Raw genomic sequence first — 14037 nt, 5'->3', positions numbered from 1 at the left:
CTCATTGCAGACAACACCGGCTATAGGCCTATTTGAAACACCGTTTTTTGTTGTTGTTTTTTTTTTTTTAAGCGTTTAAGCTAAATAGCATGCACTTTAAATATGTAAATCCTGTACCGAACAGTAAAAGGAAAAATGCTTGTCACCTATGCCCAATGAAACAACAAAAAACAGAAAAATCAATTTCATTCAAATACAATTCAATTTTACGCCAAGTCATTCTTTCTTGTAAGATGGACTAAAAGTAAATGCTATAAGAGAACGTTCGATAAGTACAAAAGATATTAAGTGAATACAGAGTAGATTGAGCTTTTTGCTTTTTAGTCTACAGAGTACAACAAAAGATTCATTTTAAAATAATGTTTTTATGTAGAAGTTTCATGACAAAAATAGAACGAGTTTTAAAACACGCGCAAGAAGCGATTATTAAACCGGACTGAAATAGACAAAACCGATTAGATTCAAATAAAAACTGTAATAAAGGAAACCAAACGAAGTAGTTTTTTATATTTTTTAAATAATTCACCTGTTTCTGATTTTTAACTGTTCCGCTCCTTCCCTGATACAAACTCCAGAGGGCATTAAATAAAAAAACAAGCTTTTTCTTAGCTGCAAGTAAGGAGCGATATTAAAAGTTATCACGAACAGAAATTGTTGCGTACATGAAAGGGTTGTCCCCTCCTCAACGCCCCGCTCTTTACGCCACAGTTGGAATCTTTGTCACAACTCTACTTTTAAAACAATAAAGAAAATACTGCATAAAGAGCGAGGTGTTGAGGAGGGGACAACCCCTTTCATATACGGAATAATTTCTGTTCGTTTTAAGTTTCAATGTCACTTCTTACTTGCAGTTAAGATAATTTGATTTTTTATTGTTTAATTTCTGGACGTTTTAGAATTAATGCATGTTTTGATTTTGGCTCACGCCACATGAATAAATAAAACGAAATTTCCATTTTTTTTTTTTTTGCTAAATGGCTCTTACAGTTTTGATCCGACGATTTTGATAAAAAAAAGAACTGGGGGAGGAGGCCTAGTTGCCCTCCAATTTTTGGTTACTTAAAATGCGACTAATGTTTTTTACTTTTTAAAGAACGTTTTTGGTAGTAGTAAACATGGGTACCTTATGAATTAACTTACGTAACGGAATCCTATATTTGTGTGTTTTAATTATGTATACGAGGGGGCTCACCCCCTCGTCAATAGCTCGCTCTTGACACTAAAGCTTGAATTTTGTCCCAAATCTTTAAGAAAATGCCCTTGAATCACAAAGGCCGTAGGATAAATAGTTGAAATTACTAAAAACACTTTAGCGTAAAGAGCAAGGTATTGTGGAGGAGACGAACCCCCTTACATACACGTATGTTCGTTTTAAGTTTTAATGCTGCTCATTACTTCCAGTTGAAAGAAATTTTTTTTATTTTTTAATTGTTTTTTTTTAGATAATGCTAGAAAATCCTGCGCCCCCTTCATGGAAATTCTCTTCTCTCGTGATAAATTCCCCCGTGAAAAGATCCACCCACGTAACCCTCTCCCCCCAACCCATCCCCAGCACAACACGAAAAAGTCCCCCTGAAACCGTCTGAACACTTCATAATAACCATTACTACATGTAAACAATGGTCAAAGTTTGTAACTTGCAGCCAATCCCCCGGGGACTGTGGGAATTAAGTAGTCCTCAAAGACATAGTTATTAGGTTTTCGACTAAGCTCAACAGAATGGTTATCTCAAAATTTTGATCCGGTGACTTTGGGGGAAAATGTGCGTGGGAGGGGGCCTAGGTGCCCTCCAATGTTTTTGGTCACTTAAAAAGGTCACTAGAACTTTTAATTTTCGTTAAATTGAACCCTCTCGCGACATTCAAGGACACTGGGTCGATACAATCACCCTTGGAATAAAAAACAAAACAAATTAACAAGCATTCGTGATTTGTCTTCTAGCAAAAAGTACCAAATTCCACATTTTGTAGATAGGAGCTTGAAACTTTTACAGTGGAGTTCTCTGATATTCTGAATCTGATGGTGTGATTTTCCTTAAGATTCTATGACTTTTAGGGGGTGTTTCCCCCTATTTTCTAAAATAAGGCAAATTTTCTCAGGCTCGTAACTTTTGATGGGTATAATTAAACGTGATGAAACTTATATATTTAAAATCAGTATTAAAATGCAATTCTTTTGATGTATCTGTTCGAAACAAAATTCCATTTTTTAGAGTTTCAGTTACTATTGAGCTGGGTCGCTCCTTACAACAGTTCGTTACCACAAACTCCAGAGTGCATAGCGAGAGAGAAGAAGAGAGAGAGAAGACAAAAAGGAACTCGCAGAGTTAGGTGGTTCTACATCGCGAATATAAGAGATAAGGGTAGAAGTATCAAAGTTTTACGTGAAGCTAAGGCCCCAAAGATCCCCCTCCCTCCGTATGTGCTTAAAATTAAAGGCATCCTTTTAGTAGCCTACTACTTTTTTTTAGCCCTAATCATCTGCACAAAGGTCGTGGATAACGCTTCCCGATTGCAAGTGTAGTAGGTATAGGCTCCAGCAAGGCCATATCCAGGGACAAGGGTTCCCCCCTTTAAAACGTATCGTTGGTGTATTTTTTAAAGTGTTTTTGTACCAACCCCCATGCAAAAAGTCCTGGATACAACCCTGGGCTCCAGAGAATTTCATGGTTCATCACCGCATTTGTGGAAGATGATGAATATAGGACACTGGATGCTTCTTAGACTTCAAAGCTATCATTTATGTAAACTAATATTACACAAAGCTTTTCTCTCAAATTTTTTAAGCTTCAACTATGAAGAGTTATTTATTTTTAAATGAAAACCTAAAGCGTGGCAGCAAACCAATTAGATGCACGTCATTTTTATGGTTGGATTTGCAGAATCGTGTGCATAAAAATTGTTTGTTCAGCTTCTTTTAACCACAACTCATTCGCTTTTTCTCAAAAAGAACATGACGCGTCCTTTATTCATATATAGAAAATTAAAGGATATAAAACAATATACAAAACAAATTGGGAAAACACACACGGCCTCTCAGTTATTTCCTTTCCTCGATAGCTCCCTTTTTTGTAGGAATGACCATTACTTGTCAGAAAACTCCTTTATTGGCTGTTTTGACGAACTTGTCCCCTCCGCCCCAAAAAAGGCTGCTTCTAGGGAGAAGGGCAGTAGAGGCAACCTACCCTAGGAAATTCAATTGTTGGACAAGTTTCTCTGGACATCTGGAGTAAAAAAAGGAAAAAGGGGAGTATGTTGCATAGTGTAAGTGTTGAAGGACTGCCAACAAATTAGAAAATACGTTTTGAATTTTTTCGATTGTTATTGGCAAATAATAGTTAGTGCAGGGAAGTTTTTATCCACACGGTAAGATTAGCATAATTTTTATGTCAAAAGCTCAAAATTTCTAACAATTTCTGCATTTTGAAAAAAAAAAACATGTCACATTCGGGAAAAATCAAAAGATCCAAATTTTTTTGAGATCCAAATAAACGCATATTAGATCAATGGGTCGACTGTAACTCTTTTAAAAGAATAGGTTTTAAATCTGCTTTACAAAAAAAAAAAATCAAAGACTTTTTGAATAACCAAAGCGAATAATTTTTCTAACCACACCGCCTTTCCATAGCTGAAACAAAGAGAAAACTTCGGTAAATGGGTAAAATCTTTACGCAAACAGTGAAACTTTTCAAAACAAAAAGCTTTTTCGTACAAATAATAAAAATAATTCCGAACATTCCACCTTCAAATTCGCAAGTCTTTATCAACTGGAGAAAAGAAACAAAGAAAGGAAAAGAACTAGCTTCAAACATAAAAAAGAGAAAAAGAAAAAAAAGAACACACAGAAGCACTATACAGAACACAAAAGAAAATCGAAAGGGCTTGCATTTAAACAAATTTTTGGCATTACCAAGTCAATTTGGCTTCCACCAAGGATCTACTTCAGAAAAATAAGTATTCCCTAACAAAGAAAAACAACTTGAAAGGAATTTATGGTGGAGCAGAGACGCACAACCATATTGCACCGCTAAAGCAACTCCAGCAATCCCTGTTTGGGTGTTTTACTGAGACGAACAGTCACCCACTTTGAACCACATGGTGTACATCTTGAAGCGCCACGTATACCAAAAATTTTAACCACAAGTGACGAAGTCGTTCCAATTCTCGGCATAGTTCCGCCACGCCAAACTGTTAACGTGATTTCGTGACCTCTCGACCGGAACAGTTCTAAGATTCTTCAAGCAGTGTCAATGCTGCTCTTTACTTTTCGTTGACTTTTTTTTATTTAGATAATGACTGAATGATCAACTATCCTAACTACACAGCAAGCTCTGTTAAGGAAAAGATATTGAAACAGAGGACAAAAGTGAGCGATGAATAGTAGTATTTGAAATTCTCACTTCATCAATTATCTTTGTATTGTTTGATTTGTCTGTCAAGGCATTGCTTTAAGTGGCATTTCAAAAAGATATACTTGGTCATTCTTCAGACAAAAAATTAAACAACTCCCAGGATGAATTTAACTCATCTAGTAAAGCCATATATGTACAAAAGGGGATTCCCCGCCTATAATTAGCTCAAAACTTCGCAATGCAAGTTTGAGAAAATTATGGCTTAAACTTCACTTTTTGGTAACATTGGACATCGCTCACACCCTTGAAGTTTCATCTCTGAGCATATTAGAAAGCAGTTATCGTGGTAATACATCGTATATCGTATAGTTATCGTAGTAATAATTAGAAAGTAGGAGATCGTGGACTTTATAAAGTTAGTTTGCTTATATTGTATTTTTTTGTATCCCCCTTGTATCCCTGGCCATGGAGCCCTTCGAGGGGGAATAAGAGTATTGTATTTCCATTTTGTGTTTATTGGTAAATAAAACTCTGAATAAAAATTACCAACGTTTCATTTTCAAAACTAAGTACGGTAGCCAAAAAATGGAGTACCTTTTTTTTTACCCCAAGACTTAACCGTTAGTATTATAACACGAACACCTGGAAGACAAGCGAAATCCCTTGCTTCATGTATTGAAAATACCAGGGCAGTCAAGTCACAAGTAACGGAAAGTTGTTCGTCTTCAAGAGGCTATCAGTCTTGGATTCGAATCATTAATTTTGACGCTATTGTTGCAGTTTGTGTTATACCAACTAATGTATCTTGAATTTGATTTATATTGAACAGCAATTAATCTAATACTGAATAAAATTAATTTGATATTTAATTTAATATTTGGTATCTGGATTTCAATAATTTAATAGTAAAATAACCTAATTTAATATTTGGTATTTTGATTTAATTTAATATTTGATGCGAGTATCTAGAGTTTAACCTAATCTTTGGTATTTATACTCTGTACAAAAAATGACGGAGGAATAAATTGTATACGGTCTATCCTTAAAAAGATTTTGAGAGAGTGAAGAGTCGAGCGATTTATTCAATCCTGGCGAAAAATTACCCGGACAATTACCTTCAACATCTCCACGCGTAAAATTGAATCGGTAAAGACAAAGCAAGACATATAAAGATTTGAAATTTACCCCACCAGGTCATTTTTTCCCAAAAGTCACCGGATCAAAATTCTGAGATAGCCATTTTATTCACCACAGTCGAAAAACCTAATAACTATGTATTTGGGGACGACTTACTCCCCCAGTCCCTGTGGGAGGGGCTGCAAGTTACAAACTTGGACCTGTGTTTACATATAGTAATGGTTACTGGGAAGTGTACAAACATTTTCAGGGGTATTTTTCGGTTTAGGGGGAGAGTTGGAGGGGAGGGTTACGTGGGAGGATATTTCCATGGAGGAACTTCCCATGGGGGAAAAGAATTTCAATGAAGGGGGCGCAGGATTTTCCAGCATTATTTGAAAAAACAATAAAAAAATAAATATGAAAAGTTTTTTTCTACTGAAAGTAAGGAGCAGCATTAAAACTTAAAAAGAACAAAAAATATTACGCATATGAGGGGTCTACCTCATCGTAATACCTCACTCTTTACGCTAAAGTATTTTTAGCAATTTCAACTATTTATTCTACGGCCTTTGTGATTCAGAGGTCATTCTTAAGGAATTGAGACACAATTTAAGCTTTAGTGTAAAGAGCGAGGTATCGACGAGGGGTGAACCCCCCTCATATACGCAATAAAAACATACGAATATAGAAGTTCGTTACGTAAATTAATTCGTAATTTACGTATATTTTTTACCAATGAAAACGTTCGTAAAGAATTAAAAGTTCTAGTTGCCTTTTTAAGTAATACAAAATTGGTGGGCAACTAGGCCTCCTCCCTCTCCTTTTTTCTTAAAATCTTCCGATTAATTGCAATTAATTCATATGCAAACTTCGTTTTAATTATTTATATGCGGAGAGCAAAGATCAAAACATGCATAAATTCAAAAACATCCAGAAATTAAATAAGAAAAACTAGTTTTTTTAATGCAAGTAAGGAGCAACATTAAAACTTAAAACGAACACAAATGACTCCGTATATGAAAGGATTTTTTACTCCTCAAAACCCTGCTCTTTACGCTAAAGTTTCTTGCTGATTTAAAAAGAAGAGTTAAGAGAAAGAGTCGAACTTTAGCGTAAAGAGCGGGGCGTTGCGGAGGGAAACATTCCCTTTCATATACGGAGTAATTTCTGTTCTAATAAAAAAAAATAAAAAGAAAGAATGTCAATTTGACAGCTGGATAGTTAAGTTTAATTTTTTTTCTCAAATTAAAAAAAAAATGCTATTCTATTTTTTTAACATCTGAATATAAAAGAAATTCAAGTTCGAGCGAGAGTATCGTCCTATTGTAAAAGAGGTGCATTTTACATGGCCGTTATAAAATGAAACGTGGTATCTATGCAGACAGGAGGATTTTTGTGTATCCCCATTCCTTCTGTAAACTATTCTAAGGCATAGGAAATATTGCATAAAGACAAATCTATATCTGTTATAATCTACCAAAGCAAAAAAATATTTCTGTAATGTTGGTTTGAGTTTGATTTTCTTCAAAGATTAAATCCATAAGAGATATATTATTGATTAAATAAATTGGTCCCTTTGCCAGGAATCCTTGTCGTTTAAAATTTCTGGATTTTATGTCAATTTACATGCAATTTAATTGTTCTTTTTATTTGATAGTTTTTTCCTAAAAGTATTTAAAATAAACTTATTCCTACGAAAAAATATCCCCTGTCACTCAACCACCACTGCTATTTTCGTGTCTGCAACCCCCCCCCTCCTCGAAATTTTTTTGCCAGTGCCCTTGGATACTTATCATCTGGGCTTGAAAGTGTGATTCCCATGCATGCATTGCTTTACTGTGCTTTACTATGATTTCTATGCTTTACTGTGTGTATGGCCAGACAACCATGTTCAAATGAGAAAAGTAGAAAACAAAGGAAAACATAAACAACAACCAAATAGATCACAAAAAGGGAGAAAAGTCATACCTGACCAGTTTTCTCAGAGACTATTTGTAAGGGTTTTAAGTTATAACCAACTCTGACTCTAAACATTTTCAATATACCTACCTACTCCAACTCTATTCAGCAAAAATTTACTAAAACTCCGATCTCCAGCCTAGTTTTAAAGCTTCATCTAACTAGATTTAACAAGTTGTAACTGACTCCAACTGCAGGCATTTTCAATGAAATGACTCCAACCCATTTCAGTAAAAATTTACCCCACAGCCCTGTTATTTACAAGCTTATAGACAGAATGTGACCAAGTTTTCAATTATTTTGGTCCATTTGTCATGCTGAATCAGTATGGCATGACTTTTAAATCAAAATCAAAAGTCTGGGAAACCATGTGTGTCAATGCTGCTTGGAAACATATGATAAAAACAGAGAATTCCAGCCATGTGAGGTCTGATGAACTGGGTTTGTCTAACTCTTTTCTTTATTATTGAGTTTATCTAATTTTGTGTTTATTTAGTTTGTTTAATATTGTGTTTCTTCATTATTCTGTTAGTTAATTTTGTTTTGTGGATGCCTGCTATAGGAATGACAAGCTTCTGCTTACCATTGTAGCTCTGTTACAGGAAATAAAGAGATAAAAGAAGCTTATTGAAACTTGTGAATGAAAATAATTGTTGTTTCCCTTTCAATAAAAAAAAATTTGATTATGATTATCTCTACATGAATGAAAAAAAGAGGGGAAAGAATGACCCAGTGTGAAAAACTTCCCTTTTAAATTCATAGTTGCAGACATGCTTATGGTAAATTATCTATGAGTAAGACAATGAAACATAACAAAAGGCAAATCCTATGAAAAATATAAGAAATTACAGGAAAACTTGCAAAATCTTTGGATTTTTTTTTTATAAAATGGTCCTTCATATATGCTTGGTTGTACCATCTGCAATAGTTAAAAAGGCTTTGATTGGTGTTTTTTATAATGTAGATTCAAAGTTGATCTCCTCAAACTAAGAAAGTTCTATGATTGACCTAATCTAATATCTTTCATTTAAGATTTAATATCTTTCAATTATCATAAACTACACTTGGTAGCAATAGGGTATAGGCTATACAAAATCTTTTAGCCAATGCTGCTGTGACATCACCTTGGATAAAATTCTGGATGAGGGGTTTTAGTCTACCTCGGAAAGCAGTAGAGGAAGGTAATATGAAACTCTCATAAATGAACCCAGAGCCCTAATGATTCCCTTGGAAAGTACTTGGAAGTACCCACTACCCCTTCCCTTCTGCCTCTGAAGGGTATTGACCTTTGAAAATCTTTGTGTTGTAAAAAGGAAATATTGAGAAATTAAATGTTCAAATGAGGCCCAAGAAAAATGTTTCAAGCCTTATGACTTTAGTCAATCTCAAATTATAAAGCTTAAAAGATTTCGAAATCAGTTTATTAAAGCTAAGAATGGCTCTAAAATCTGCCAAAATAGTGGTCAAAAACTTGAGTGATCAAAAATTAAGATTTTTTTATTTCTTGTCAAAATTAAGATAGGTATAGCCTACAGATATGTCACCAATACAATCTTGTAAGATCTAAAAATAAGAAAATGGGTAAAGCCTCTTTAGGGTGTTGCCTGTTTTAGGCCTTGGATTCATTACTGAAAGTTTAATTCGCCTAACTCAGCTTTTTTCAGAGATAGCAAGAAGCCCCTTGTACCTTTGCTTAGTCCTGATTTATAAGGTTTTAAAGATATGTGAATCTATTTGTTAAATTTAAGAAAAACGTTCATTTTGCTTAAAATTCTACTGAAATAACAGGAAATTACATTTTTAAAACTAAAGCCAATAAAAAGGTATTGACTGCTCAGATTTGGGATAAGATAATCTAGACAGAACTCAGTTAGGCTTGGTTCAGACTTGTCACATAACAGCCTAATTTAGAAACACGTCCCAGGGTATATTTTTGCCCTTTGGATCATTCCTGTAGGCTAATTTTCATTCACCTAGCCTAGCCTACTTTCCACAATATCAAGAAGCCCCTAAGACGTGATTCTATCCATATTTTTTAATTTTTATCCTATTTGATTGTATCCCAGAAATAATCTTAACCCATTTAGGCCTATCTAAATAGCCTTGTCCACATCATAGGCCTATTGACTGCCTTAACCCTAGACAGAACGTTAGGCTGGCCTACTTTAGACTGAGGATATTCAGCTCAAATAAAACTATTTAATATCATACCTTTTGTTTACTAGTTAGTGTCAGTTTATCGTTAAAGCTACATTATTATGAACTCATCCATTAACAAAAATACTTGAGCAAAGGAACTCCAATTTACAACTAAAGCTGGGCGATATTTAGTACTCATATCCAAGTATCGATATTTATTGAAAAGGCATCGGCATCTCGATACTCCAAAATATCGCTACTTTTAACCCCAGTGTAAAAATAAATTCTGTCAGCCTTTTTGGAAACGTAAAGACAAAAATAGTTTTTTTTTATTCTGCTCTAAAAATTGAACTGCACTAATTCAAGAAAATTGACAGAGATTACGAGATAGTAATTTAGCCCAGTTGAAATGTCGACCAGTAGCGTAATTTCGGCAAAATCGTGGGGGGAGGGGGCAAAGTTAGAGCTAATGTTCCTAAATCAGTAAAAATCAGTACCATAAAAGCAAACATATACTAAAAAACGGACTCGTGTCTGTGGGTGCTTGAATTATGCAGGCTGATTTTAGTTTTGATAAGATTTTTGAACAAAAAAAAATTCAGTTGAGGGGGACAAACTGGAAGGTAGTTATCCTCTGAACCCTAGCAAATTACACCCCTAATATCCACATGGGTTGATTAAGGGTTTCCTCTTGACAATCACTCCAAGAAAATGTACATTGTTATTTACTATGTAACCCTTGTACAATCCAAAGTAGCACCTGATTTGAATATACGTTTCTTTCAGTGTTGCTACTTATATCCATTTTTTAGAGATATGATTAAATCCTATCCATCTCCTGACATTTGAATGAAAACGAAATAGATGTGGGCATCAAGTCATGGGTAACTGTAGAAAAAGCCAAGAAAGATAGTCCAATTAAGGGAGGAGCAAACCTGGCATTAATCCCCCCCTTATTAGGATTATATAAAATGATGTTAGTTCACATAGATATGTCTATCTATTATCAATCCGTGCGTCATTCCTAGGGCAGTAGAACCAAGGTAGATAGTCATAGAGCTAAGATAGTGATAGAGGCTATAGTTTTCCAAGTGTTTGGTTAAATGGCACGCGTAAACGGCCAGAGTAAGTTCGCCTCTCTTATTGGACCATTATTTGTTTGTTGTCATTTAGTAAGTCAGGCCTTCTTAGAATCTCAGGCAGGTATTTCCTGGCAGAAATAGAAGATGCCAAAATTTATTTTGGCTTAAATTGACGTTGTTTTATAGATTACTCGAAAGGAAAAATAGAAATACTGTTTGCTGTTCAGAATTGAAAGATCCGAGTTCCGTATCCAGTGATAATGGACCTGAAAGAGTCATACTGCATTTTGCAGGTTCCCCCTTGGTTCCAGCATAATGTAAATGTACAACAACATGTATATTTCTGAGAGGGTAGCGCCGCAACTCTTCTGAAATGACCTTTCCCAATAACATCTGTGTATTTGTCAACTGCTGCGTTTTTGGAATGGTTTCTTCCCAAAACTGGATAATTGATCAGTGATCGAAGGTCAAGCCTTGAAGGCAAAACTTAAAGGAACTGTAAAAAGAAACAGTGGACGTTTGAAAAGCCTTTTTTAATCTGTAAAATTTCTGTTAAATTTTTTTTTGAGATTTTTACAGCATTTTTAAGTGGTATATTGTGCTGTTTCACGTATATGGAATTAAACAAGTAGAACTAACACCGATATGGTGTTAAATATTGATATCCGACACTTATTATCCGCAGGCTTTATTTACAGACTTGGATCTTTTCCTATTTCTGCAGATTATGCCAAAACGGCATCTATAAATGTTCCTTAATTTTTTATCCAGGCAGCAGCATCTCTGCTAAACATGGAGAAACTAATGAAATCAAAAATGATATAATGGAATCAAGAGTTTGCCAATTTTACCAAGTTAAAGGAAAAGAGGCCAGGAATTACCTGAAAAACTAGAAATAGAGAAAATCACATTGAGTCATCATCAAAGCGAAATCCAGCCACGTTCCTGCTGGTATACGTGAAAGAATTTCTCATCAATTCATCTTTCCCAAGTTTACGAATTCACCAACTTGATTGCGGAGAAAACAAAGACACGCAGTTTAACATAATTATTTTTAATTTTTCTTACATTTGGGACATAGTTATAGTTCCTTTTTCTGCTTAGCTGATTTGTATTAACTTCAGCTTCCCAACATCTTTTGGCGAATTAAATTTTCTGGTGAGAATCTAAAAGCATTAAACGTAATCGAATCCTGATATTTGTAACTTGGTTGTTACATAAGCATAAACATTTTAAAAGTATATGTGAAGGTTTGCAATGGGAACAAAAATTCAAAAACTAAAAAAAAAACTTCCTTCTTTTTGAAACGTTAAAAATATTCTGGTCAAGATTCCAAGAAAAGAAACGAAAGGTAATTGCTTCAAACCGAGGCATTTGTTGAAATGAATTTAGCTTTTGCTATTTAAAAATGAAGTTTATTTTACTGCTACTTTTTCTTTTTCCGAGTCTATATTAATGTTAATATTTAATGTCCACATCAGTTAGAATCCACAGAAAGATTCTCCCATTAAAAAAAAACACTTGAAGTGGAAACCATCAAAGCTACTCAATGAATTTGTTGAGTAAGCAGGTACTTCATCTTTATTTTTCTATTTAATGTCTATATACTAAGAATATTACCTAAAAACATTAGATCCTCTGGGTCTACCTTAAGTCTATTCATTACTGAAATTACAATTTTTTAAGATTTTCCTTCGTTATTACAAAGGTATAAAGTTTTTGAGACTGTGTCATATTTTCACCAGTGTTGCAATATTGGATTATAAATAAAAACCTTGATCTTAAATTGACAAAGCCTTTCAGAGAACTTTTTCATTAAGAAACTGAATTTCTAATTTTCCTAAAAAATTTTGGGTACTTTAAAGTTATCCCATATCCTTATTAGCGGAATCATCCTCAATAAGTAAAAAAAAAAAGTAGAGACAACAGAGAATTTTTCTTAAGACAGTGGAACCTTAACTCTAAATAAACATTTTGACCTTTTATGTAAGGACCATCCAAAGCCAAACAAATTGAAATATAAAAGAAACTCAACATTAAAATAAAACAATTATCCTTTCTTCAGAACAAGATCCTTTCTTCAAAAAAGTTCAACCATGATTTTTGGTTGAGTACAAGAATATAAGCACATTTCATACAAGGGGTTTCATATAATAACATTTGAGGATAAAATGTTGTTGTTTTTTTGTTTTTTTTTGCACAAAAAGGTGGGAAAATTGTCCTTTTTCTGTAGTCTAATAACTTTTTTGAATACTGAAGACATTTAAGGCTAGCAATCTCCGTTCTGCTAACCCTTCATCTCTATGACCGATTGTGGTATTAATATAATAATATTATAATATAGCAATAATAATATAATATAATAATTAAAATATAATAATATTATTATATTAATATTAATCTAATATTATATATTTAATTATATTATTATATTCGATTTTACTCTTAAAATATTAAAATATTTCGGTGATTTTTTATATTTATATCCCGAATACTAATTAACAGTCAATTTAGCATTAATAATTTTTTCTCGTTCGGCCATTTTGACATTCCTTCCTATGCTCCAGACATGTTTTTCAGAAATCCTTTGATCTCCAGCATTTTTTAGAAGCCATGCATTGCTTATGATCTCATTTTAGCAATTGAAACTGTGCCTCTTTCAGTGGGGTTGTGTAAATATTTCAAGATCTTTTACAATTAAATTACGTACAGTCTTTTCAAACAACATGGTAGGAGCTTTCCAAAACAGACTATTCCATTTGGGGATGATTTACTGATGAGGTAATTGACTACCATATTTATCCACTAACTGCAAAAAAAAAAATCAAAAGCAAAATAACCAAAGGAAGGAACGGGTTTTTCAACAAAAATATTGAACGTGTTTTTTCAGTAAAAAACAAAAATGAATATAAACAAATAGCAGCAGGGGAATTGTGCTCTCAACCCTTACTTCACTGCAATAATAAAATTAAGGCTAGAACAATAAGCAATAATTATTTAATGTAACTCATTAGGAGCTTTCTTTGTAAAGCTACAAGGAAATTAGAATTTTTTTTTCACTGTCATATTAAAATTTTGATTCATTTCTATATATTTTCATTAGAATTGTAAATGGAAAGGGGGCAAGAAATTATTTACATGTCTGGAGATTAGAAGACATTTTCCAAAGGAGGAGGAAGGGCTATCCTTTTATGTAAGCTCTATACTAAAGCAAAAAACTAAGCAAAAAGAGAATTTATAAAGCAAGAAAAATGTAAACAACAATTAAATCCAAGTTAAATTCTAAAAGAAATATTTCATTTATGGATTATTGAAAATGTTTCTTGACTTAATTTACTGTATTGCTTTGTCCTCTGAAGGCGGGTTTGTCAGCTCATAATACCCAAC

The 14037-nt window shown here is 33.6% G+C and overlaps 1 protein-coding gene across 1 annotated transcript in view; it reads right to left on the bottom strand.

Annotated features, from left to right (window-relative positions):
- Positions 1-9766, bottom strand: part of LOC136034490 (frizzled-2-like) — a 75209-nt gene extending 65443 nt beyond the window's left edge. The window contains exon 1 of the mRNA XM_065715706.1: positions 9641-9766. The gene's annotated coding sequence lies outside the window, so the exon portion shown is untranslated. The remainder of the gene's footprint in view (positions 1-9640) is intronic.
- Positions 9767-14037: the final 4271 nt, after the last annotated feature.

This window comes from Artemia franciscana, chromosome 13 (assembly GCF_032884065.1).
Source record: "Artemia franciscana chromosome 13, ASM3288406v1, whole genome shotgun sequence".
Lineage (NCBI taxonomy): Eukaryota > Metazoa > Arthropoda > Branchiopoda > Anostraca > Artemiidae > Artemia > Artemia franciscana.
The sequence above is the reverse complement of the archived record's forward strand: the minus strand, read 5'-3'. Positions and strand labels throughout refer to the sequence as shown.